Below are 24,340 nucleotides of genomic sequence, written 5' to 3'. Positions count from 1 at the left end.
CTTGCCTGCCTGCAGCAGCGTCGTGCTGAGCTGTGCGACGGGGTCCAGGCCTGAGTGTAGAGACTCACGCTGCAGCTGAAGAGACGGAGGAAGAACAGCGTTAGACAGACATGGGTGAGAGCAAAAAGCTTAAGCTTTCCTGGAAAGCTCTGGTTTTGTTAAAAAGCGTGGGAGCGGGCAGAGTTGAGAGCTGCTGCCTGGGTGTGGGAGGGTCCGTGCAGAGAGAGGAGCCGGGAGTTTGCTGAGCTGCCGCGATGCTGCTCCTGCCCTGCCTGGGGCCAGAGCGCGAGCGGGAACTGGCCAGCCGGGCTTTTTGCAGGCTTTACAGGAAGAAATAGATCTTGTTCGGTCCCACTGGCCTTACTGGCACGTCAGGCGCTGTGGAGACTTTTGGTTAATGAAAGCCTCTTCAGCTGAGCCAAAATGACTCCTGTGCAATGTATATTGGGGGCTGGCCAGAGTCCCCGAAGGTTTTTGCATACAAATTCAGAGATTCTGCTGATTTTCTTAGCCTTATTACACCTTAAGAGTTTAAATAACGACAACAGTATGGAGAATATTTACAGTCTCTGTTACAGACTCTCCGTCCAGAAACCCCACAGCCCTTTCCCCATGCCTGTCCTGGCTGGAGGCTGCCTTGCTTGCTGCCGAGTGCCGGACCGCGGCGCCCGGAGGGTGCAGGTGCTGCGAGGCCACGTCCCGGGCTATGCCGCGCTGCCAGAACGGTGCCGGAATGGTGCCACCATCACAAAACGTCCTTTGTACTGCTGCTTCCCACGGCTTCTGGCTTGCGGAGATTAGGATCTGGGCTCTCTGGTTACAGCTGGGGCTCTCGGCGTTAGTCTAGGTATTGTAGCAGGGTGAATCTTTCCTGGAGGTGAAGTGATCTGGGTGAGGTAGAAGAACATTGCTTGTGAGTTGTTTGTCACATCCACTGGCCCCACTGCATCACTGAGGCCGGTCTCCGGATCTGGCGCTAGTGGAAATCCTCGTGCACAGACTCCTCTGCAGCAGACACAGACGCGGAGCTGTTGTTGTAGTTTGGCAGGAGTTAATGCCCAGGGCGATGCTCCTTAAATGGGAATTGGCTTTCAGGGAGAGAGACATGGCTCAGTGAGGACTCATCTCACTAGAGATTATCTGCTAGTGCAAGTCTGAGGATGAAGGGAGGTCTCCCTCCCACCTCTGCTCTGCCATCAGGAACACACAGCATGAGGAAGAGTTAAACGTAACAGCACTTAAGGAAAATATTGTAAAGTCCTCTTGAAATTCCCATCAAACTCAATTAGCAGGGCAATGATGTACCTAAACAACTGGAATGGGTTGACTTTTTATGCTTTGCTGGATAGCTTCCAAGTTGATAATTAAATTGCGCTGGGCTGCAAGATAAGTGGCTATGAGTGTCTCTTGTGCGGAGGCTTTGGATGCTGATGGCCAGTAGCAAGGACACTGTTCCCTGGCCAGGACCCCCACCAGCCACCTCTCCACAGGACCAAGCCCTCTCCCTGCAGTCTGTGCCCCGGCATGGCCAGCTCTTCCTGGGGTCTCCTGGGGTGAGAAGGGCTTCCCACAGGGTCTGGGCTGGGTGCTGGGCTCACCGTGGCCAGCCCTGGTCCCGAGCAGCAGCTCTGGTGGATGGGGGCTGCAGGACTCCTCCTGGAGAGAAGACCAGAGCTGGGAGTCAGGGGGGACACAGCTGTGACAAACGTAGACTCACCCATAACAGAGTGCCGAGATAAACAGCAGTGGCTTCGGGAGCAGCAAGTGGTGCTGTCTGGTGGTGGAGGGGCAGGGAGAGCTGGCCGGGGCTTGGGGCAGAGGTGTGCTCCGGGTGGGTGGCGAGTGAAGGGCTGGGGCTGGGAAAGGCTCCTGCTCCCTCCCCGCCTGTGTGTGGCTGGCGGGAAAGAGCAGGGTGGTAATTTTTTTTTTTTAACAAATAGTTTGCTTTCCAAAAAATATAGTTCTGGGATGAGTGACAATATTTGTTAATTTGGATTTAATCTGGTGACTAGTAGGACAAAATAAAAAGTGAAAGGGGTATTTTTGGCAAAAAAAGAGGCTGGCTTTCAACTTTGTCAAAATGAAGCATTTGAGCCTTCTGTTCTGGAAAGATGCTCTGCTTTGAGATAAAACTCAGCTCCATTAACAAAAGAAAATGAAAGGGTGGGAAGGAGAAGCAGTGTCCAGACCTGGCAGAGCAGGTAAATCCCTGGAGGGGTTGGTTAGGAGGCCATGAATGGAGCATTGACAGTACCTGCCTCAGCGCAGAGGGCTAGACACACTTTAAAAATAAAGAGCTTAATATACAAAGAAATGGTTGCCAGGGGACTGCAGCTGCGCTGCCTTTCGCTGCCGGCTCCTGCCTGTGCGGCAGTGGGTGACGCTCGGAGTCAGGGACCCCTCTGCCAGCAGCTGGTGGTGGAGGGGAGCAGAGCTGGCGTGGGCGGTGGGCTGCTAAGGGCACTCCATGCCTGTGAGCTCACCTTGGATGGGTCACTTGTCTGAGATCTGGCTGGTGTCCCCTCCTGTCCCTCCGCAGCGTTTCTCTCTGCGCGGTGCAAAGCGCTGCTCTTCTGGCGCTGCAGCCAGGCTCCAGCGTCGCGGTGCCTTTCAGCTGCTCTCGCTTGTGCCTCGGTGCTCCAAGACCCCATCTGCTACTCTCCTGCTCATCCTGCTCCCCCCGCTTGCTTCGATCTCCTTTGACTCAGATCCAGAGTTCAGCTCTGCACGGTGAACGTTGTCTGAGTGTGGCGTCTCATCTCACACATTTGGGTAAGTCAGCCATGGAATTATCCTGTAATGTGGAAATCATACAATTTCTCTCTGATCTTCCCTGAGCTTAGCATTTCATCTCGCTTATACTAAATGCAGCATGACTAAGTAGGCAAGAAAGGGATTTGAGCACTTTTGTTACTGAAAATGTGAATTAGACCTTCCTGAGGGAACTTTGTGTTGCATTTGCAAGTTAAAAATGCATCAATTATCTGTACATGGACCCCTTCCAGTGTGATGGCGCAGGAGGAGCAGTGCTGGTGCCTTCGGGACCCACCACCGGTAGAGGCTGCTTGCTGGCAGGCGGGACGCTGGCGTCCTTTGTCCCAGGCTGGGATGCACGGTCCCGCTCCCTGCTCAGAGGAGGACTGGCTTTGAAGTTAGATCCAACTTCACAGCTAGAGCAGGATGTCCTGGGCCTTTTCCAGATGAGTTGTGACCATTTCCAGGGATGGAGGTTCCATGATCACTGCTCCAGCACTGGACCACTCTCACCGTGAAGGATTGTTCCTTACATCCAACTGGAATTTTGCTTCTTGTGCAAAGACTGCACTCGCACAGAAGCAATTCATGTTTTGAGGAGCAATGGTGTCCCATGCGTCACTTAGAAAAAAGGGTGAGAGGGAGCTTCCCCTGCCTGTCTTTCACCAGCTGGGTTTGAACAGCGTGCGTGAGCTTGGTGGGAGCTGGGGACCACGGAGACACAGGGAGCTCAGGGCTGTGCCGCGTTTCCCTTGTGCCCTGGTGCCTGTGGCAGGGGGAGCTCCCACCGCCAGCCAGTGCTCGTGCTGCACGAGCAGCAGGTCTGACTGGGAGCCTCGGCACCGTGTGCCGGAGCCTGGAGGACTCTCAGCACGCCGGGGTAAGGGCCTCTTCTGGGACTGACTGCTCCCGGAGCGAGGGCAGGGTTATACAGTCCTGTTGCTGTTGCTCTTTCTTTGCTGTAGTGCTGTGAGCGCTGATGGCACTTCACCGCTGGGTCTGTGACAAGGACCCCCCTGCTAATCAGCGGTTAGAACAACCTGCTGCGGGCTCTTACCCTCCTCATTTTCTCCCAGCTAGGAGCTGGATGAGTGCAATGCTTAGCGGCACTCTAACTTGCAGTATAAATTGCACTGCTGTGCATTGCAAAAGGTCAAGCCGAATGACTTGATGAAATGGATTGACCTACTGAACAGCACTTCAGTCTATTTAAGGACAACGAACTGGGGAAAGACAGAAAGGAGAAGCTGAGCTGGGGGAAGGGGGAAAACAGGCATCCCCCCCCCATTTCCTACCCCTGGATTATCTAGCGTGGGGTGGAGCGGCAGACGGAGGCAGCATGCACTGAGCCACGTGCTGCCGGGCACCTCGGGGGCTGCGCGCAGTCCTCACAGGCTCTGTCTTGGGTCTGCGCTGCCTCTGCCACAGAAATCTGCGAGGGACCCAGCTCTCATTTTGCATTTTGTTCTCCTGGTATCAGCAGAGATGCTCGCACTCTCCAGTACCTGCAGGGCAACATAAAATCGGGAATGCTGTGTGTGATTTACAGTGCCGCGTGCCATGCTGTTAATGGCGTGCGCCTGCTTCTGAAATGGCATGAACTGAGAAAATAGGCTGAGGGACTGCGGGACTGGGGCTGCTGGAGCCGGGCAGCGGTGGTGGCTGTGGAGGCAGGACCCTGCTTTTCTGGCAGCAAACTTGACTGAGGTCATCTTGGAAAGTGCTCACAGCAAAACCAACCTGGTCTGAGTCTCCTGCGGCAGAGAGCATGCATCTGACCGGCTGGAGGCATTTCAGCAAGAAACGATTTTGCAGTTTCTCCATCCCCGCTCTCCACCTCAGCTCCTGCCAGAGTGGCCTTGGTGCTTGTGGAAGGAGGGTCGAGGGCTGGCTGTGAAGCAGCGTGAAGGGCTTGCCAGCCTGGGGCCACCTCCTGCCCTTCCCATGGCAAGGGGACCCTTGGGATGCCGCTGTTGCTCTTTGCTCCTTTTGTGGGTTCCTCACTGTCGGCAGGGTTTATTGGTGAACATCTTGTACCCTCTGACTATTTACAGGGTTCTGCATGTGGCTGGGCAGCCATTTGCAAATGCTGCAGACGTATTTCCCCATTTTCTGGGCTGACGACGGGTGCTGACCATCTCTGGACTTGGTTCCGGACAGGAACCTTTGTGCCTGAGGGCTTCCTCCCAGCTGCGTTCGTGGGCTGAATAACCGTTGGTGAGGGTGTAGCTGTACAGTGTTTCCACAGGAGGTGTTCTTGCATCAGATCTCCTTATGGGACATAGTCTTAACTAAGGAGCTAGAAGAAGTGCTAGGTAATTTAGAGGAGTCTACATGGTTCGAATAGTAGCTCAAAGCAGTACACCGTGAAGTAATAACTGGCACGCTAGAATATAATCCTAGGGACTATTTTTTAAGTAACATACATAAACTCAGAAATTGAAGCCCATTTTTTCTTAACTAGCCATTATTTTTCTTGCAAAAGCATGTGAGTTCTGTGATGTGAATATTTTGGATCCTTTGAGTATAATTGCAAAAGCTATGGTAAAGCAAACCCCATGTTTGAGCTGGTTTAGGTTGATTTCTTACGCGTTTTCTCACAGGATTACAATCAAGCCTCCCTACTAACAGGAGTTCCTGGCTTCTACCCTAGCTAAAGACCAAGAGTGACCTGTGCTGCAGTTTAGAGGGCAGAATTATGGGTATTTGTTCAGTAATTATCTCTGCCATAAAGCACAGAGCATTATTTTCCATTTATGATCCAAAATACGAGCGCTCACAAGCAGCGTTACTGTGGCATCCGGGTACACCGCTGCAGTGGTTTTGCATGTGATGGGAATTTGCATGCTGTGTGCATAATTACATGGTAGCGATGAAGTCACCGGTAACATTGGTGTCTCCTTAAATTGCACAAGACACAAATATCAATGTGTCATTATTTTTTTTTTTCAGTTAAACCGTATCTGCAACTTTCCTGAGCTAGGTGGGGTCTGCAATGCTGCTAAAGCAGCGCGGAAAATGTCACATCATCAGGGAGCGCAGCAACACCCAACGCTTCCCCCTCGCTGCCTTGCAGATTTCCTTAGGCACAAACCCGTTTTTCACACCAGCACTGGAGCCACCCGTCCCCACTTCTCCGAGTGTCAAATCTCATTTTTGCTCCAGCCTCTGGTGATGCTATATATTATTCTATTGCCCGATTGACCTCTTGCTTATGAATACTTTGCCCTAATGTTTTACTTGAGTTTTCCCTTTTTCATTTGAAGGCTCTTCATCTTTGATGCTCAAAATCTCTGTCCCTTCCTGTTTTGGGCAGCCCCCTGTTACGGTGCTGCTTGTAGGCTGTTTCTGTGCGAGACCTAAACGTCAGGGAGACGACTGCCCGGCGACTCGTGGCTGCAGCGTGTTTTGGGGAAGGGGATACTCCCTGATGGCCTCGGTGGGGAGCACCCAGATGCCTAGCAGGTACAAGTTTAAAGATGTGAGAGCTGTAAACAGGACTGGCAGTTGCTGAGGGAGCTTTCCCCGCGCAGAGGGAGGTCAGACAGTGCATCCCCAGCCCGATGCAAGGGGGTGGCGGGCAGACAGAGCGGGCTGCTCCCCACTGATGCACCCACGGAGCTCAGCTCGTCTCGCAGCAGAGACAAGTCAACTGCATCAGGCAGGAAAGGCTCACCCGAGCACAGTCACTTAGAAATCCCCCCAAAACTGCAAAAAGCAGCATTCCCAGTAACCTTTCTATCCCAGTAACCTTTTCAGCTCCCTCCGTTTGCTCTGTCTGTGCTGGAGTCCTCCCAGCACGGCCGTGCTGCTCAGGGGCTTGGTGCCATCTCCTTTGCCCACCCTGGGGTGCTGGCTGCGCTCAGGGAGGTGCTGCCATGGGACCCCAAACCTCCATCCCGCGGCTGGGCTTCTCTGGAGCAGGACCCGTGCGGTGCCTTGAGAGGCAGCTGGGCTGGAGGAGGCGAGCGTCGGGGCAGTGCTGGGACAGGGGGGTCACCTACCCCCTCTGCAGGACCCGGTCCCGGCCGCCTGCAGAGCCCGGTGCCCAGACGCCGGAGAAGCACGGAGGTGTCTCGGTGGAGCTCAGCTGCGCTTTCCCTCCAGCCCAGCTGCGGTGCTCGGCGGCCTTGGGGAAGGAGCCCAGCTGTGGAAACGACAAGTTGACTCAACAAGCTGAACTGGGAGCTCTTTCCAGTTGCAAACACTCTTTCTTGAGATGGAAAAGGTTAAAGAAACCCAGCTGCTTTCCAAGCTCAGCAGCTGAGCTGGAGGGTGGGATAAAGGTTCCCTGGGAGGGGAGGGAGATACAAGCACTTTGTCTGCCCTTTCGGAAAAATACTCTGGGAGTGTTATCTCTAAACAAACAAAAATGGTGTGGGAACGAGCGACATGGTCCCTCTTTGGCTCTCCCTCCAGTGCCCCGGGGTCTCGGCACTCGCCAAAGCCAGAGGGCAACGGCCGCGACAGAGTTACCGGTTCCTGAAATCAATGGCTCTGAGAAGCTGTAGGTTTTCTTTGAAGGGAAACTTCTAATCCTCCTGCTTGCAGAAAAGGAACCTGGCAAACACAACCTCTGAAGGCATAGAAATAAACAAGATCCAGCCAAGTTATTTTGGAGGGTGTGGGCAGGGGGCTGGGCGTGGCGGGGGGTCCTGCCGGGGTGGGAGCCCTTTGGGTGCCGGCGGAGGGGAGCGGGTGAGGACGGAGCCTGCCCGGGCGCCTGCAGGGACACGGCTCGAACCGTCCCAGTGCTGCGCTGCAGGGGTGGGGGCTGCCCTGGCTGGGGCGATCAGGCAAGGCCTAGGGCTGCTCCCGAATTCTTCTGAGGAGAGCTGCTCCTCGCCTCATGAAGAAACCATACGTAGGGAACCCTGACTTCCTTCCAGCAGTGAAGCGGACTACGCAGTTTCATACTGGAAGTTTAAACCAGCATTGATTTCCATTGTGTCCCTTTAAACCTGATCTAGATAGAGTTGCATAGGGCACTCTTGGGACAGAATTGCTACCACCTAATTGATTTTGATTTTATTTTCACTGCAGCAGTGTAATTATGAAAGCCAGCCATAATTATTGAAACACAACTAGAAGTATTTCATTATTAAAATACCCCTATGACTTATTATTAATTCATTAAATAAATTTGGATTATATCCCTCAATAATTAATGCACTGAAGTTTATTCTGTGAACTCTTCCTTTTATTAGTAATGTGTCAGCTGCTGGTATGAAAGCAAAAAAAAATCACACCGAAGTATTGGGGAAAAACAGACAACTCATTATAAAGTGAGGTGGGACCAGGGAGGCTTTGGTCTGGTTTGCAACCAGTCTTATAGAAAGCGATGGAGCCGAGCTGACAGTCTTTCAAGCTCAGCAGGTGTTTGGGAAAGATTTCTTTTACCGAAGTGTTGACCAGTGCTCATCTCCGCACCATGAACATGGGCAGCGTTTCTGGAGATGGCTCTTGGGGCTTGCTGAGGAGAGGGGACTTTGCTGGGAGGAAGGGAGCTGCTCTCCTGGAAGAGATGGCATTCGGGCCACGCTGCAGGGTCTGGTCCTGCGGGCATTTGTGTTCCCTTCTGCGTCCCCTGCTCAGACGATGTGGTAAGCGAGGTCGTGTGCCTGTTGGTGGCTTGGCTTTCAGAGAGGTGAGGTCTCCCGGGGAATCCAAGAGGTGATGGCTGCTGCCGAGCGAGGTCCCAGGGCAGCTGCAGGCTCCACGCACGCCTGTCACCCCTGGTCCACCGTGGCTGCTGCTGCCAGCCACGTGTCTCAGCTCTCTGGCAGCACTGGGATGCTCCGGGTGGGATCCCCTCCCTCCGGCTATGGGACCCAGCCCCAGTTCCTGGCTACAGCCCTAGATCCAGGCAGAAGAGTGGCTGTGTGCGCCTTGCTGGAGCCAGCCCAAGGCTTTTGGGGTTTGCTGGGGACCCTGCTTCGATACGGCTTCCTCCGCCCGTGAAACATCCGGAGCCCGTGGCTGAGCACATCTGTAACAGTGCTGCTTCCCAGCTGCTGCTCCCGCAGGAAGTTTTCACCATTTACGCTAGCACAGGATGAGTCTATGAAACTCAGCTTTCCCACTTAGCACGTCTGGGTTTCGCACATTGTATTTGATGTGTGTTTATAGGAAAAAACAGACAAAAACACTCACTAAAAAAATGTGTTGATTCAGAATCTGCACTCTTACTACAGAGCTTAAGCTGAGATAGGAGGAGGCAGAGATTCCAGCTAAACAGTTGAATCGCGTTGCTGTGGTAACCAGAGTTTGAAAAGTAAACAGGTTTCTGGGGAAGGACTGCTCCTCTCTGCATGACGATGCCGTCTCCCTGCTCCCATCCCAGAGCTGCAGTGACATGGAAGAGAAGGAGGAGGAGGAGGAGGCGGTGACCATGGATGCTCTGCTGGGAGCCGGGAAGGTGCCTGGCAGGGGCAGGCGCCAGGCAGGGCTCGAAGCCAGGCGGGAGGCTCAGGGTCCCGAGAGGGGAGCCCAGCCCGGGTCTGGCGTGGGCACCGTGCCTGTGCCAGGGTCCCCGCTCCCTCCCCGTGTGCCGCTGCTCCCGCTCGCTCGCTCCCACTCTGTGCTGTGGCTGGAGAGTGCTGGGAAGCACCGTCCTGCCTGTCCTGCCTTACCCCGAGCGCAGCCCCTGTCGCTGATCTCCTCTCCAAGGGATGATATTTGACGCCTGCGCTTGCTTCCAGGCGATGCAGCACTTTGAGTAGAACGTGCAGCTTTACCAGCTCTGCCTGGTGTCAGGGGCTGCCTTTCCCTCCACCTCCTTCTGTCCGGCTGAACTTGGCATCCGTGGTTATCGCTTTTCTGGATGTCTCTGGCAAACAGAACCTCCCTGCAGGCACCAAGGGTGCTGAGCATCCCTGGGGGCTGAGCAAGCACCTGAGTCCTGGGGTGCGAGTGCTGAACACCGGCAGGAGCAGACAGGGAGGGAAAGGCTCGCGGTCACAGCAAGGAGATCCTGGGAAACACCAAGAACAGTCAGAAAATAAAGCAACAGGCTGTACTAGAACAGCGAAACAATCATGAGCAAGCTTGGGATACTGGTGTTCCAGAGAACGCCGCCTACGTGCAAAGGGTTTGTAAAGCAGAAAGAAGAGAGATAAATGTGCATTGATGTCTGTATGATTTAATCTGAATTATCCTATTGCTTATAGGAGTCAAAGATGCTTGTGTTTAGGAACTCTTTGAAGTATTTATTGTACCGTTTCCGAAAGAATTAAACTCTTAATTCAGAGAGCTCAGCTGGATTTACTGTTGTCTGGCTGACTTGGCGAGACAGTTGGGTTTGCCAGATTTCTGCGTTTCTGCAGGCAGACGCACTGCACGTGAACAGATCAGTTTGCTCACACGCAACTCGCTCTGACACATGCTGGACCTGCTAGAAGCAGCAGGCGTCGAGCAGCCCCCCTCAGGGGTACAGCACGCGGTTTCTGAGGACTGGTTTCGTAGTCTAACCGGCCACATCGCAGAGCTCTGCTGTAGCAGTCAGAAGGACATTCGCACCTTTGTTCATTTGTACATAGAACTTCTTCCAAAATAAGATGAAGCTGATGAGAATGTGTGTTGCAGCGGACTGGCTTCGGGGCTTTCCGCTGGGAACTGAAACGCCGGTCTGGGACCCAGCGAACCCAGCAGTGTCTCTGCCCTTGTGCAAACCTCAGCTCCGGCAGCCCCTTGCCTCGTTAGATTCTTCTCCACTTCTCTAATTGCCTCTTCTCCAGACCCTTGCCCTCTCCCCTTCGCAGGCAGCCATGTCCCCTCGTCCCCGCATCCCTCCGGTCCCTTCTCCCCCCTCACTCCTTGCGGTGGGGAGGGAACGGACCCCGGCTCCTTCCCCGCCAGCTCGTGCTGCCGTGGCTGGTGGAGTCGGCTCCCGGGGATGAGACCCTGCTGACCCTCTGCCCTTTGCCTTTCCCGCTCTCCCAGCAAGTGTCTCCCAGGGACGAGTCCTCAGTGGTGCCAGGGACAGTCCCACAAGCTTGCCCACTTCTCCCGGTGTTGCGGGCAAGGGGCCCAGGCTGGAGGCAGCGGTGCTGGCAGAACATTGTTCTGAAAAAGTCACTGGTGCTGGAAATCAAACGTTCTTCTTGTTAGCAAGGAAAACCTCATCAACACCCAATTTTAAGAACAAACAAGCCTCCTGAAGCTTGTGCTTTTCCAGCCTCCCTCACACTTATTTACTCTGTAGTTTAATTATCAAAATATGCTGCACAGCAGCACTGTGATTCCCTCTCCAGAACACTCCTTTTCTAGCATCCTGCAATTTTCTACGACCTCAGAGGGTAAAGCACTTAAGTTGCCCTTGAAGACAAAAAGAGAAAGTCTTGTTTGAGGTGAAGTCAGTATCTATCCAATTTTCAGCTGCCGTCACATCGAAATGAGAAATCTGAGGCAGAGCCAGGCACAAATAGCTGATAACAGACTTTCAGGTGCACCTCTTCACTTATCACTTCTAGGGTCACCTCTGTTTCTAAAGACTTGTTTTCCTTAAAAAAAGATTGCTTAGGACATTTAACAGTGTAGTGTTGTGATAACAGAACCCTGTGAGGCTTTAGTTTTATGCCTGGGCCCCTGCAGAGATGCAGAGTCTCCTAATGCCGGCATTCCTGAATTTGTTTCTGAAATAATTTCATGGGTCGGATCAGCCGGAGCTGGAAGGGCAGAGCATGACCCTCCCTTCCCCGTTGCTGCTGCCGTGTGCTGCGTCTTGGCTGTTGCAGGACACAGCGGCCGGCAGGTCCCCGCTCGCCCCCAGGTCTGGGACACGGCTCTCCCCCCTCCTTGGCTCGGCCTCCTGCCCGTAGCCCCCTTGGGACGGGGTCCAACCCTCCGAGGACCGAAGGCAGAGCCCAGCCCAGCGTAGCAGGAGAGTTATGAACGGAGACGCAATTTGTTTTGAAACAGGGTGTTTGGCACATACGGAGAGATGCACACAGACTGGCGCACAGATTTGTTTAGCAAACAATAACCTGTGTTTTGTGCATGAATAAATAATTAACCTTATTTAAAAGAAGAGTAAAAAACACCCTTTTGCTGTCTGCAAACCTCCTCTTCCCTGTCTGGTGGGCACAGCAGCGTCCCTGACCCCCGTGAGCGGGTCCTGTGGCTCAGGAGGTGGCACCCACCTCGCACGCCCTCCTCCGCCAGCGCCTGTCCCCGAGCGGACCCTGTGTGCAGGGGAGCCGGGGCAGAGCCCCCTCCAGACCCCCACGCCGGGTTTCCAGCCAGGCGAAGGCTGTGGGCTCCGTGGCACGACCGCTTCCGTGGCTGCTGCGGGGGAGCGGGGGAGCAGACCCCCTCGCCACCTTCGCTGGGCGGCTGCTGGCTCCATTCTCACACTCCAGCACAATGGTTTTCTGTGCTGTATTTTCTCCCGCCTGCTCCAGCCCAGATTTCTGTGGAACGAGCAAAGCCTCTCTCCCATCTGCTCATGAGATCATTCCTCTCTCTGAACAATCCAGCTCGGAGGAAGCTTTAGAGGCCGGCCAGCCTCCAGGCCCGCCGCTGTTCTCCGTCGTTTCTGCTACTGCACTCAACTCACAGAATGCTGCAATACGCGAGGTGTGTCAAGGGGCTGCAGTTTTGCTTGGCTGAGCGAGGCATTCTCCTCTTCCCCCCAGGCGCATGGCCCGGCAAACACGCTGCTTCCCTATCCAGGGGCCAATTCCTTCCGCAGTTCAGCCCAGCACCAGACAGACTCAAACTCCCTCACTGATTTGTGCCACCGTTGCCTCCTGGTCTTCTGCTGCTCTGCCTGTTCAGGCTTCTGCCTCCCCAAGGCTTTACATTTCAAATAGTTTTTTTGATGCTGAGGACGCTGTAGGTTGGATGTGATGGGTTTCTCCCCATTTCCCTGCCCTTACACTGAGGAGTGAGCTCTGAAGGAGAAGGCAGAAGCCCTGGGAGTTCAGCAGGAGAAAGCCGGGGAAATCAGATCTTCACAGTGGGAGGTCATCACAGCCACCAGAACCCATGTGTTGAAACTGCAGGAGCTAAATTCAGGCAGAGAGAGTCAAACACACACCTTCCTACGCAAGGGAATAATTGTGTGTATTTGTGGAAACCCTGAGCACTGGATAGCCGCTGCGTATTGTATGTTAAACCACAAAATATTCTCCCGGTGTCTCTCCAGAGCTGTCTCTACTCTCCCTCTTGCTGACGGGGCAACAGGAGATAGTGGAGATTAATTCCAGTGATAGCTCACTAACGAGCCCCTGGCCATTCAGTGGAAAAGTAGATGCTAAGTGCTGGGAGCAGCTGGTGTCCGCAAGCGTTCCTGTGCATGCTGCCCAGACTGCAACCGTGGCCATCCTTCATTCTTTTCCACTTCAAAAGCGTCTCTCTTCTGAGCCAGAGAATAACTGTAGAGAAGGACCCAAGGTCCCAACCTCATCAGGGAGGAACAGGGTAAGAGAAAAAAAGGGAGGAATTTAGGTTATGTGTGATTTAAACAAAGAGAGCCAAAAATGTCATCCTTGGAGAAGGAAAGGAGAACTCTCAAGTGTTTTCATGCCGTTGTTATTTCCTAGATTTGTTTTAAGACACATTTGGCTCCTGCACAGACCTCCCCTGTTACCAGCACAGGCACATGAAACCTGTAGCTTGGCTTCAGCTCTTGACCTGGAGAAAAGACCTCACTGCTTGCAGGGACCTGCTTTGATGAACTCCCCTTATATCTTCTGCAGACTTTAAGCTCCTCCTGCCATTGGCACCACGCCTTTTTATCCCTATAGTATTCCTGTTCTTGCCAGTCAGACACGCTCTTGTTTTCTTTGTCACTGTGAAGTCAGTGGTCACTTCGTGGGCAAACCCAAGCACAGACTGGAGAGACCCTCAAGGTGAGGGTGCTGATACGCCACGGCAAAGCGCCGAATTCATCCCACACTGCGGGGCTTTGGCTGTCAGCGTTGCACCAGCCAGGAGCGCTCACAAGCGGGATGCCCCGCCGCGTACCGGCATTGCGCAGCCGTCGCCCCGGCAGCCACGCATGGCACCGTTTGCCAGCAGAGCTGCATCGACAGCCAATGTCCCCGCGGCATCTGAGCCGGCACCTCCCTTGGTGCTGGTCAGCGGGACTGTCTGTGGGCTCGGGACTAACGGTGGGTCCCGAACAGTGACTGGACCCCGGGCAGAGCTGCTTCTTCGTTCCATCATCCCCAAGTTTCCAGGGCCAAATATGAGGCAGAGAAAAGGATCCTCCATATGCGCCTTGCCAAACACTCGCAGATGCAAGCCCAGATGGCAGCTCCCACTCTGCGGTACCTTCTCCCTGTTCTTTTCACGGTGTCGGGAGCCTTCTTTGGTATCAGATGCTGAGTGTGTGTTTGCTGTTTGTGTGCAGAGACTGGAGATCCTATTTCAGAACAGGGATGGTAATGGAAGAGCAATCATTTGTGTTGATTGCTAATTTGAATACTTTTTTTTTTAGCTCCAGCGTCAGCAGATCTACCTTTGAATATGAGACAAGGACATGGCATGTCAGCTTGCCTGCGTATTTTGGCACCAGTGCTGCACCGTGTTTCAGACTCGCAAGGCCGGTCCCAGCACAGGCCAGTCTGGGACGCAGCCCATGGCTTCCGGGTGCCAGAGCGCAGGTCTGCTCCGCAGTCAGCTCTGCCTGCCCTCACCTGCTCACGCTGCCAGCGGGGACGTGGCGAAGCCTCCCGGGCACGGCCGGAGCAGAGCTCCCACCCAGCACCACACCTCCAGCTGGCCGGGGCACGCCGAGGCCGGCAGCAATCACCCGGCTAATTCCCATCACGGTGCAGAGCAGGCGCAACGCCGCGCAGGCAGCCTCGCATCGCTCTCGCCCTTGCCAAAGAAAGGCGAGTGATCCCTTGGCAAAGGCCATCCCTCCCGGCAGCCAGGCTGTGCCCGTGCCGGACTAGCCCTTCCCGCAGGCGAGGGACGTGCCGGAGCGCCGGGGTGCTGACGCCCTGCGCTGGCTGGCCTCAGCCGGGGACACCAGTGACCCCCTGCCAGCCCGAGGGCAGGGAATACCCGTCAGCGTGCCAGAGCCCTCAGATGTCTCTTTCTTGCAGAGAAGATTTGGGGATAAAAGGTTCGGTCTAATTTATTCCATCAGTATAACAGTTAAGCATTCAACTACAATATTGGAAACAGCTTTGCAAAAGAACGGCGTAGTCAAAGCCGAGAGGGCTCGCCGAGCTCGGCCGTGCTGTGCATCCCTGTTGCTGCCGAGCCGGGCTGCCCCTGCCCCACGAGCTCGTCCCTCCCGACAGCTCGCTAGCTATGGGGGCCTGCTGTCACAGCCTTTGTCACCGGGGTTTTCCCCCCAAAACCCAGAGGCGGTTCCTGTCACCTTTGCCGCCAGGGAAATCTCCCTCCTGCCCCTCGCTCCCCTGGGAAGCAGCTCCGCAAATCAGTCACGTCAAGTTCTTGGAAAACTGCAGAAGTTTCCCATCCTCACTTTTTTATCCTGGTGCCTCAACAACATTGGGAACAGAACAAAAATATTTGTTCTTTTTGAGACAGGTGAATCGCTGAGCAAATTCAGTAAAGGTGAAGAAGTGACGGAAAGCTGCTGCTGGGAATCTGCACCCCGGCAGCTCCGGTCTCAGGAGGGAGTGATCTGGGGAGAGAAGCTGGGAGGGGATGACTGAGCACGAGAGCAGATGTATGGGAGAGCCCGGGACAACAGCTGGAGCTGGAGGCCCCGGAGGGCTGGGACCTGCAGCGGGCGCAGGGGTGGCCGGTGGTCCCACTGCCGGGACCTGCCCACGTGGTTTGGGCATCCCGGTTTGGACCAGTGGCCCACATGGAGGTCAGGACACTGGGACGTGGCTGTGCCTGCTGGGCTCTAGCCTGTGCATTATAGGCACTGACTTTCTGGAGCACCAAATTCATCCAATTTAAATAAACAAATCCTGAGCATAGGGGTTTGTAATTGAAATGCTGAGAGATTCTTATCGATAGCATCAGAGGGTGCAGTGTTGTAATAAGCAGTCCCTCTCAGATGCTAGGAGTTATTGAGGTTGCTCCATATCTATGACAGTTTAATCAGATCTTGAAAATCAGGGACATTATATTTTGCACCTGCTCATGGAAAAAAAATGAATGATGCGGCTCCCCGTCATGGATCTTTTATGCACAAGGCAGGCTACCGAGAGTACATAATTCAGAGGGGAAATGGAATTACACCATGAATGAAGACTAAGCCCAAAGTGTGGCTGAATGTCACACCGGGTGGAAGAGGATCATCTCTTCTTTCCTCTTACCCAGCCTTGACAAATGAGATGGAGGTGATATTTATGAAGGTTCTTCCACTTCCAGGGAAGAAAGGGGGCTGTGAGCACCAGATGCACCAGAAGATTCTTCAGAGAGCATTTCAGAGAGATTTTGCCCTGTTCGGGATGACCAGGAGACAGGGACAGATGCATTTGCTTTTCTGTTCCTTTTATAATCTGAGTATGTGTGAACATACTCGCTTGCTTGGTTTGTGCATTTACTTATCCTATTGTCAGTACTTAAAATGCATGAAAAATACACAGCCAGAAGGTTTAAACACAAATCTGCTAACTTATAAGTGGCCTTAACATCTGTGAAAGGTTCCAAGTCCTTAGACAAGAAGCAAAATAATGGATTTACTTTTGATTTCTAAAACACCACCCAGAGGTGAGGAGTGAATTCAGCAGCAATCAGAATGGATTTGCTTTCATTTTCCTGCGGAAGAGCAAAAGCAGAGATGTCAAAGAGAGTTCATCACTCAAGTGCATTCATTATCTGTCCCACCTAGGATGTGGGAGGCTTCGCCAGAAAGCCATTGCCCGCAGAGAAGCCCCTTGGAGCCTGGTGCGAGGCATTCGCATCTCAACAGTTCCTCCTCCACAATCTGCTTTCCACGGGGACACTAAACGTGTAGAAGCGCGTGTACACAGTGGTCACCGTAAGGCAATAAACACTTACCCACAGTTTCCACAGTCAGCCATTAGAAGCTGACATTGTTTTCTTTGATTAATCAGTGAACTGAACAGCTAACAGCGTTGTTCTGAGGGGCCACTGCTGTGTGTGCCCACCCAACCCCCCCGCACTGGAACGTGCTCCTCTCCTAAAGCGGCACCAGCACGGCGTCGCTGCTCGGTTCTGGCAGAGCCGTCCGGGCCATGCCCGGCCCCGGTCCCTGTGGCGGCAGCAGCTCTTGCCTCCTGCAAAACCCGAGCAAGCTCCTTGCTGGGCGCTGGCTGTGGCCAATCCCAAAATAAGCTTACAAAATGCTGCATAAATACTGCTGAATAATGAGTAGATCTGAGGAAGCCACAATCTGGTCATGGAAAGAAAGGATAAAATATTCATGGCAGAAGATTTTTTCAGCTCTGCCAACTGCAATGGTCATGTCAAAACAGGCACAAAGCTTCTGTGGCTTTTCTGCTATTTAATAGTCGAACTACATTTCTTCTCTTTCCCCTCTGGCCTGCCTTGGGTGCGAGGAGACCAGACAAAGGCAGAGATGCCTGCGAGGAAGAGGCCGTTCCAGCTACCACGCCTTGTCTCTTGACCCAGGAGGGTCCCCAGGCCAGTGACGAGGCCTCCTGAGAGGGTTCCCTGAGCGAGACGTACAGTCACCCTGCCCATAGATGGAGTCTCGTCTCCAGGGCTCATCTCTGTTGGCAGGAAGGGAAAGTGCTTTTGAAGATCCTGCCATATCCCAGAGTTTTCTGGACAATGAAGAGCAGCGTGATCTCAGGGGTGGATATAAAGTGGAGGAAGCCAAAGATGATGCCGTGCAGTATTAACAAAACAAGAAACTCTTAATTCTCCTGCACCAGCAAGGGTCCTGCAAGAAGACTTTGAGCTATTGTTGAGCCAGAGGGAACAAAAGGTCTTTTTCCTGTTGGCATTTGCGTAGCTGTTCTGACCCAGGCCAAATACCCGGCTTGCTCACCTGCCCTGGACGGCCGTCCAGCAACTGAATACGGGCAAAGAGCACAAGACCTGCCCACTGCCCCTCGAGCCAGCACCAACGCCTTCATCTGTTTTCCGGACCTGGCTGCTTGCCACAAGGTGTGGCATCTTGTGGGATGCTGCAGGAGCAGGGGCCAGCTTGGCAGCTGAAAAAGTGGACTGCGAAGTGTGATCCTCAGCAGGAGCCCGAAGGCAGCAGCACGGTGGCACAGGAACCTTTTCCCACCCTCGGAGGCTGCATTTCCTTTTTATCTTCTGAAGCCCTTCAGCTTTTCCCTCTCAGTTGCAGCCAGTTGTCATCCTTCCATCCATCCCACATTGACTTTTTAGCCTTCTGAAAGCCTTTTCATTCCTTTTCTGCCTTCCTGAAATAGCACATGCCTCTGCTGGCATTTTCCCTGGCTGCCACGTGGGAAGGAAGCCTGCCCTCTTCAGAGATTTCACACCTCCTGGAGAAGGGTGTGCTTCCCATCAGAGCGCAGCCGCTGCTGGCAGAAATCTCCTCCTCTGCAGAAGTCCACAAGCCTAGAAGGATTCTCGTGGCAAATCTTTTCCCTTGCTGGAGAGATGTGATAACTCGTGGACAAGGTCTCTTCTAAAGAACTTGTCAGAGGGGAGAACTTCACTTTGAAGTTCTTAATCCCACTCTTCCCACTGAATGAGCTCCCCAGAACAGAGCACTCTCCGTTCTCCATGAAACTGAGATGCTTAAAAAAGGAAAGCCTTAAATATTAATGGAGATTCTTGCACTACTTTTGAGGAAGCCCTGTGAAACAGGAAGTGCTCCAGGAAACCACCACGGATGTGCCGTTCCCATGCAGCTGAGAGCAGACATCCAAACCTTGCAACAAACCCACAGCCGTGGGCTCTGATATCCCTTCCTAGTTCGGGCTACTTCTACAGACAGGTTTGGCGAGGGGCTAGCATTGGCCATTTTGGCAGCTCCTGAGGTTCTCTTCGTGATTACAGGTGGTTGCATTAAGGCAGCGGTGCACGGCCGAGCTCGCTCTTTGGTGCCAGAGCCCAGGAAGATGTCGGGACGCCTGACCTAGGGAAGGGTGTCCCTGCCCACGGCATGGCGTTGGACTGGATGGTCGTTACGGGTCCCTTCCCACCAAACCAGTCTGTGATCCTACAATCTGGGGCATGGACAGTCCCACGGCTGTGGAAAAGAGCACGGTGGCCCCTGGCCAGCACCAAGCTCCTGCCAGGCTGCAGCCAGATGGGGTTATGGTGGTGGTGGCTGTCCCGTGGAGATGTGCTCAGCGGGCCCCGCACAAAGGGAAGACGATGGAGCAGGGGCTGGGGAGGGGCTGGCACCGAGTCAGGCCCAGGCATTCGAGCTGGCCTCGACACAAGTGTCAGCGGGAGTCCCATCAGATGAAGCCTTCCCTTGTCTCCGTTTTGATGCCATCCAGCAGAGCCCAGAGCCTGGTTTTGTTATTTAAACGAACCTGTTTGTCACAGGCGGGAAGGCCCACCCGCGAGCACTCCCTGCTTCGGGGAGAAAAGCCGAGCTGTGTGCTGCGTGTGGCTTTTCTAGGGCGGTGGAAGGGGAACTGCACAACTGAACCTTCACAGCGACAGCCGGCCCCGAGCGCCTGCCGGAGTTCGAATCAAGAAGCGCTGATTCTGAAAAAATGCCCCAAAAGGAAAGAAAGAATTTCTCTGGCTTTACCCGTTCCCATAAGCGAGAGCGGGCGAGGAGGTCCGGGGAGCCGCTGACGCTGGAGCTCTGCAGAGCTGTCAGACAGCCGCGTCGGTGCGAGCGCGGGGGCCAGGCAGTCACACCTGATGCCTGCGGTGACCCCTTCTCTGGCATGGGTTAATACGGGCATGTTCGGTAAGCAGATCCATTCATCTTGTCTGCAAATGTTACTTAAAATCCAGGTGGTTCAGCATAAGAGACAGTTTAGAAATCATGTAGCTTTCTGACTGATGAGCTCCTTTAGTGCTGCCATCATTCCCCTAATAATTATGCCCGTGCACAGCTCTGCGTTTGATTGTGCTGGAAGATGGATTCGCGTTTCCTGCAGGCATGCTGGATGAAATGACTTCCGTTTCAAAGCTCTGTTTGCAAAGTTCCTTTGTTCCTGCTGTGAAATTCCTGCGTCGAGCAGAGCCCATTCTGCTTTGAGACGCTTTTGAACACCATCTGGGTGGGTTCCCTGGGCTGCCTTCAGATTGTTCTCAGGATGCAGTCGGTGCTTGTCATTCAGGCTGATGCATAACCCAACAAAATAACACCGAGAAGAATGTTTTGGTTTAATGTGTCAAAGAAAGAAAGAAGAAACTCCGTATGAGAGCCAGGCTTGGGGCGCTTGGTCTGTCGTTTACCTTTCCAAATGCTTGCTCCCTGGACACCAGCGTGGCTGCCTGAACCAGGCCCAGCGCTGCTGAAGTCCGTGGACTGATACTGGATAGCAAATAAGAGGAGAACTGTGAGTCCTTTCACCCCGCTTCTTGCTGCTTCAGAAGCCTCCTTCTCCAGTGTTTCTCCCGTACCCAGCACAGACCTCCTGCCCAGCGAGGCACAGGCCGGCTGCACGTTGGCTTTGCTGGGGCTGCCTGCGCGGGTTGGTGGCCCAGCACAGGCAGAGCGGCCTCTCGAGCACCTGCCTGGGGGATGGCGAGACCTGCACCCAGCCGCCAGCGCCCGCGGCGAGCGCGCCGGGTCAGCCGGGCGTGTGCTGCCCAGGTAGGGCTCACGGCCCAGGAGGCTCCGAGAGGCAGAGCCGCGGGCAGAGGTGCTTGCTGGGGCTGGCTGCAGCACACAAAGCTCTCAGGCTGTGAACGGGACGCGTTACTCCCAGACTGTGGGCTGTTTCAGCAGCGCTGTGCGGTGCTCAGCCCCCCTGCCCGCATGGCACACAGCCCTGCTGCCCGCCTGGTGCAGAGCCCCCCTGCCCGCCTGGTGCAGACCCTCCTGCCCGCCTGGTGCAGACCCCCATTGCATGCCTGGTGCAGACCCCCCCTGCCCGCCTGGTGCAGACCCTCCTGCCCGCCTGGTGCAGACCACCCCTGCCTGCCTGGTGCAGACCCCCCTACCCACCTGGTGCAGACCCCGATTGCGTGCCTGGTGCTCAGCCCCCCTGCCCGCCTGGTGCAGACCCCCCCTGCCCACCTGGTGCAGAACCCCCTACCCACCTGGTGCAGACCCCCCCTGCCTGCCTGGTGCAGACCCCCATTGCGTGCCTGGTGCAGACCCCCACTGCCCAGCTGGTGAAGACCCCCCCTGCCCACCTGGTGCAGACCCCCCCTGCCCACCTGGTGCAGACCCTCCATGCCCACCTGGTGCAGACCTCCCTACCCACCTGGTGCAGACCCCCCTGCCCGCCTGGTGCAGACCCCACTGCCCGCCTGGTGCAGAGCCCTCCTGCCTGCGAGCAGGAGCAGGCCATACGTCCAGGACGCGCAGTGATGGAGCCTCTTACGGCTGCACGAGAGCAAGGCAGTTTGTTTGATTCACCCCGTGTTGCTGCCTTGGCTTTTTGCAATGAAGGGAAACACGGGAAGGAAATAGAAACATGTTTGTGTCAGCTCGGAAGCACCTTTTAAAATAAGCATTGGAGATGAGCCTTTGAATGGATTTTGGTATCAGAAGGGTCAGTAGTGGGATGTTACGGGCCGTCACAACTCCAAGGGCAGTGAATTCACCAAGGGAGAGGCAGTTCGCAGGTCAGCTCGAGTGCAGCTGTGAGTGGCTCTTCACCCGCGGCAGCCGCCAGAGCAGCACGAGGTGTGTTAGAAACTGCCCGTGCTGTGCTGCGTCGCTGCGCGACTGCACGGGGCCGCTGTGCTGTGCTGGTACACAGAGGTGAGAGTGGCGGGCGGCACCCAGCACCCCTGGGCCGGATCCGGCCCCTCAGCCGTGCCCCCTCCTCAGGGACCCGCACCCGGGGCTGGGGCTGCGGTCTCTGCCGTGGGGCTCGGGTGCCACGAGTTCCTGGACGTGCTGGTCCTCGCTCATAAGCAGCTGCACTTTCCCTGGTGCTAAAAGGTCATCCACTTGAAGGCACCACGCAGTAAACTCGTTTTAGGCTTTTTTTGCTGAAATTTTGTCACTCTGAAATGACTGTGGGGAAGACTCAGAAACCTGCATTTAGAAGCTGCATAAACTTCATATTCGAACAGTGCCGTGATGCACAGCTGCATCTCCCTGGATAGAACTGCCCGTATCGACGCTAAACCAGGGCTGAAATACAGGTGAAAACGAACTGCCTTTCTGTCCCTCGTGTTCCAGGTGCTGGGGCTCTGAGTGCAAACGCTACATTCGGTAACAGTGGCAATTAGACAGGACGGCTACATTGCAGTTGTGAGTGTGACAAAAGGAAAACTAAGCTTTTGGCTTACTTGGTGTGCAGGAGTAAGGGAACTCTTGAGCATTTCAGGAGAAATACTGGCTTACACACCTTGTTTGACCTGACTGGCACACAGCAGTAAACAGGAGCACAGAACTTGCCAGGACGTATTGGACCAAGGTTTGTCTGGTCTCATGTCCTGTGCTAGGCAGCGATGTGAACTGAAAGAATTCCCCATGAATGCGCTCAAAAAGAACAGGCTTCGTTCTGCTCCCTCGCATTTAGCAGCTGCCGCGTGGAGCATCCACAGTCCTGTGTACATTATTGCCCTTGCGATGGTAGCTGTTTGTGCCTGCAGCCGCCTCAGCTCCGTCTGCTCCCCCCGACCTGTGCAGCACGCCTGACCCGATGGCTACCTTGGGGCAGCGAGTTCCACAGGTTAACAAAGACACTGCAAAGTAATTGCTCCCGCTTGGCGCTTTGAGGTTGCCAAATAAAATGAAAGCTGGATATATGTGTGATAGTCAGAAAGTGTCATATGTACAGTGAGCAGAGCTTTGGAGCCCGGCTATTATTGGTGTTATAGGAGACTGGTATATGCTTTTCTTTTAATTTTTGCTTACCAGTGTCTTTATGAAGCCTTACGTGCAGAAACTACATCCCTGACACTCTATCTCTTAAATTTTTTGTGTGCTTCTGTTTTATTTTGTTCACATCAAGGGTGGATGTCCAGATGTTAGAGCATGCCACCCTTCCTGACCCAAGGAGCCCAGTGCCAAGCACCCAGTGCTGATGAGCACCCAGCCCGCCAGCCCAGTCGCCACAGTGTTCAGAGATCCCTGCGCTCCCACGTCTCCCTCAGCCCATGGCCGGCAGAACCAGCCAGGCTCCACGCGCTCCGGGTGGGCGGAGGGGCAAACCCTGCAGAATTTCTGGATGAATTGGGAAAGCTGAGACAACTGGGACATTATTATGCCTGCTGGTATAGTCATTACCAATTAGCATTGTAAAGTGTTTGGTGAGACAAGGCTCCAGGACCCTGATTTAGAATTAATTTCTGCAGTGGAGCTTTGAGTCCAAGTTAATCACTGTTGGATTTGGGATTACCATGCTCGTAGGAAAGGCTGCTAAAACCCCCACTTTTGTCATGATCCAGCAGCTCACAGGGCTTAGCTCCTGACTGAAGGGAAATGTGCATGTCAGAGAGTTTTGTGATCCCTACGGGGCATCGGAGCTGCTTCGCTGGTAGAGGAGAAGAAGGAGGGCCCTCACACACTGTTTCATTTTTAAAATGATTAAATTGAAGTTGCACTTAAATTCAAATCGGCCATTCAAATTAACAATTCTAATGTTCCTGATCTATTGATCTGTTAGCTAAGACCATTTGGAGCAGACTGTAATTAAACCACAAAAGCCTGGACACCAGAAACGCTGAGGGAACAGCACAATAGCTAGGAGAGAGTCATACAGTTCTGGCCTTAACCCGTTAAGCCCCTTTTCTTTCTGGGAAGAAGCAAGCGCTCTTTCGGCTGCCTCCCCACCGCGCTCGGGGGTGATGCCGGGACATCGCTCCCAGTCCAGCGCGGCAGGGAAAGCTTTTCCCAGCAACGCTTCGCAGCCCGGCGGGAGGTGGGACAGGACACTCTCCTGCCTTCTGCTCTTCGGGATTTCAGCCAAAAGCAGTTTCCCCATCTGCAGAGCCCGGTGAGGTCAGGGCGGGTGCGGGTATCTCCCGGTAAGGCAAAGGGCCAAGACAGGGAAATTCAGTCCCCAGTGTCTGTTCACCCTGAACTCCCAGTAGAGACTGTGGTAAGCGGTGGGTGTAAGCCTGGGTTTGGCGGGTCTCAGTTCGTTTCCAGCATCACAGACTTGTTTTGTGTTGGTCGTTAAACCTGTCACTGGCATCACGTTTCTGTTTCCACTGGAAGAACTGGGGCACGGGCACGGAGCGATCAGGGCAGTGCCCACGGCCGACTGGTCCCTGCTCCCGTAGCTCTGCAATGCCTTCGGTACCAGCTCTCCTGCATGCCCAGCGCTCTCCGAGCAGCAGCCAGCGGAGGAGGCAAGCTCCGGGAAGGTGAGGCCAGGGGGGCTGCCTGGGCTGCTGCAGCCGTCGCCCTGGCAGCAAGGATTGTCCCAAGCAAGCAAGCACCGCGCTTTACCCGTGCAGACGTTGGGATTCTGTGCATGGGCAGGATCGGGCCCAAACTCTCATCTACCACTTTTTTTTTTCAACTTAAGTAGTATTTTTTCCTGATGTTTGCACTACTTTCCCACAACAACCATTCAAGTCTGTTTATTGATATTTTTCTTTCCCCTGTGTGCACTGGATTTAGTGGGCTTGCACA

The sequence above is a fragment of the Opisthocomus hoazin genome, chromosome 13, assembly GCF_030867145.1.
Source record: "Opisthocomus hoazin isolate bOpiHoa1 chromosome 13, bOpiHoa1.hap1, whole genome shotgun sequence".
NCBI lineage: Eukaryota > Metazoa > Chordata > Aves > Opisthocomiformes > Opisthocomidae > Opisthocomus > Opisthocomus hoazin.
This window is presented reverse-complemented; position numbering follows the sequence as displayed.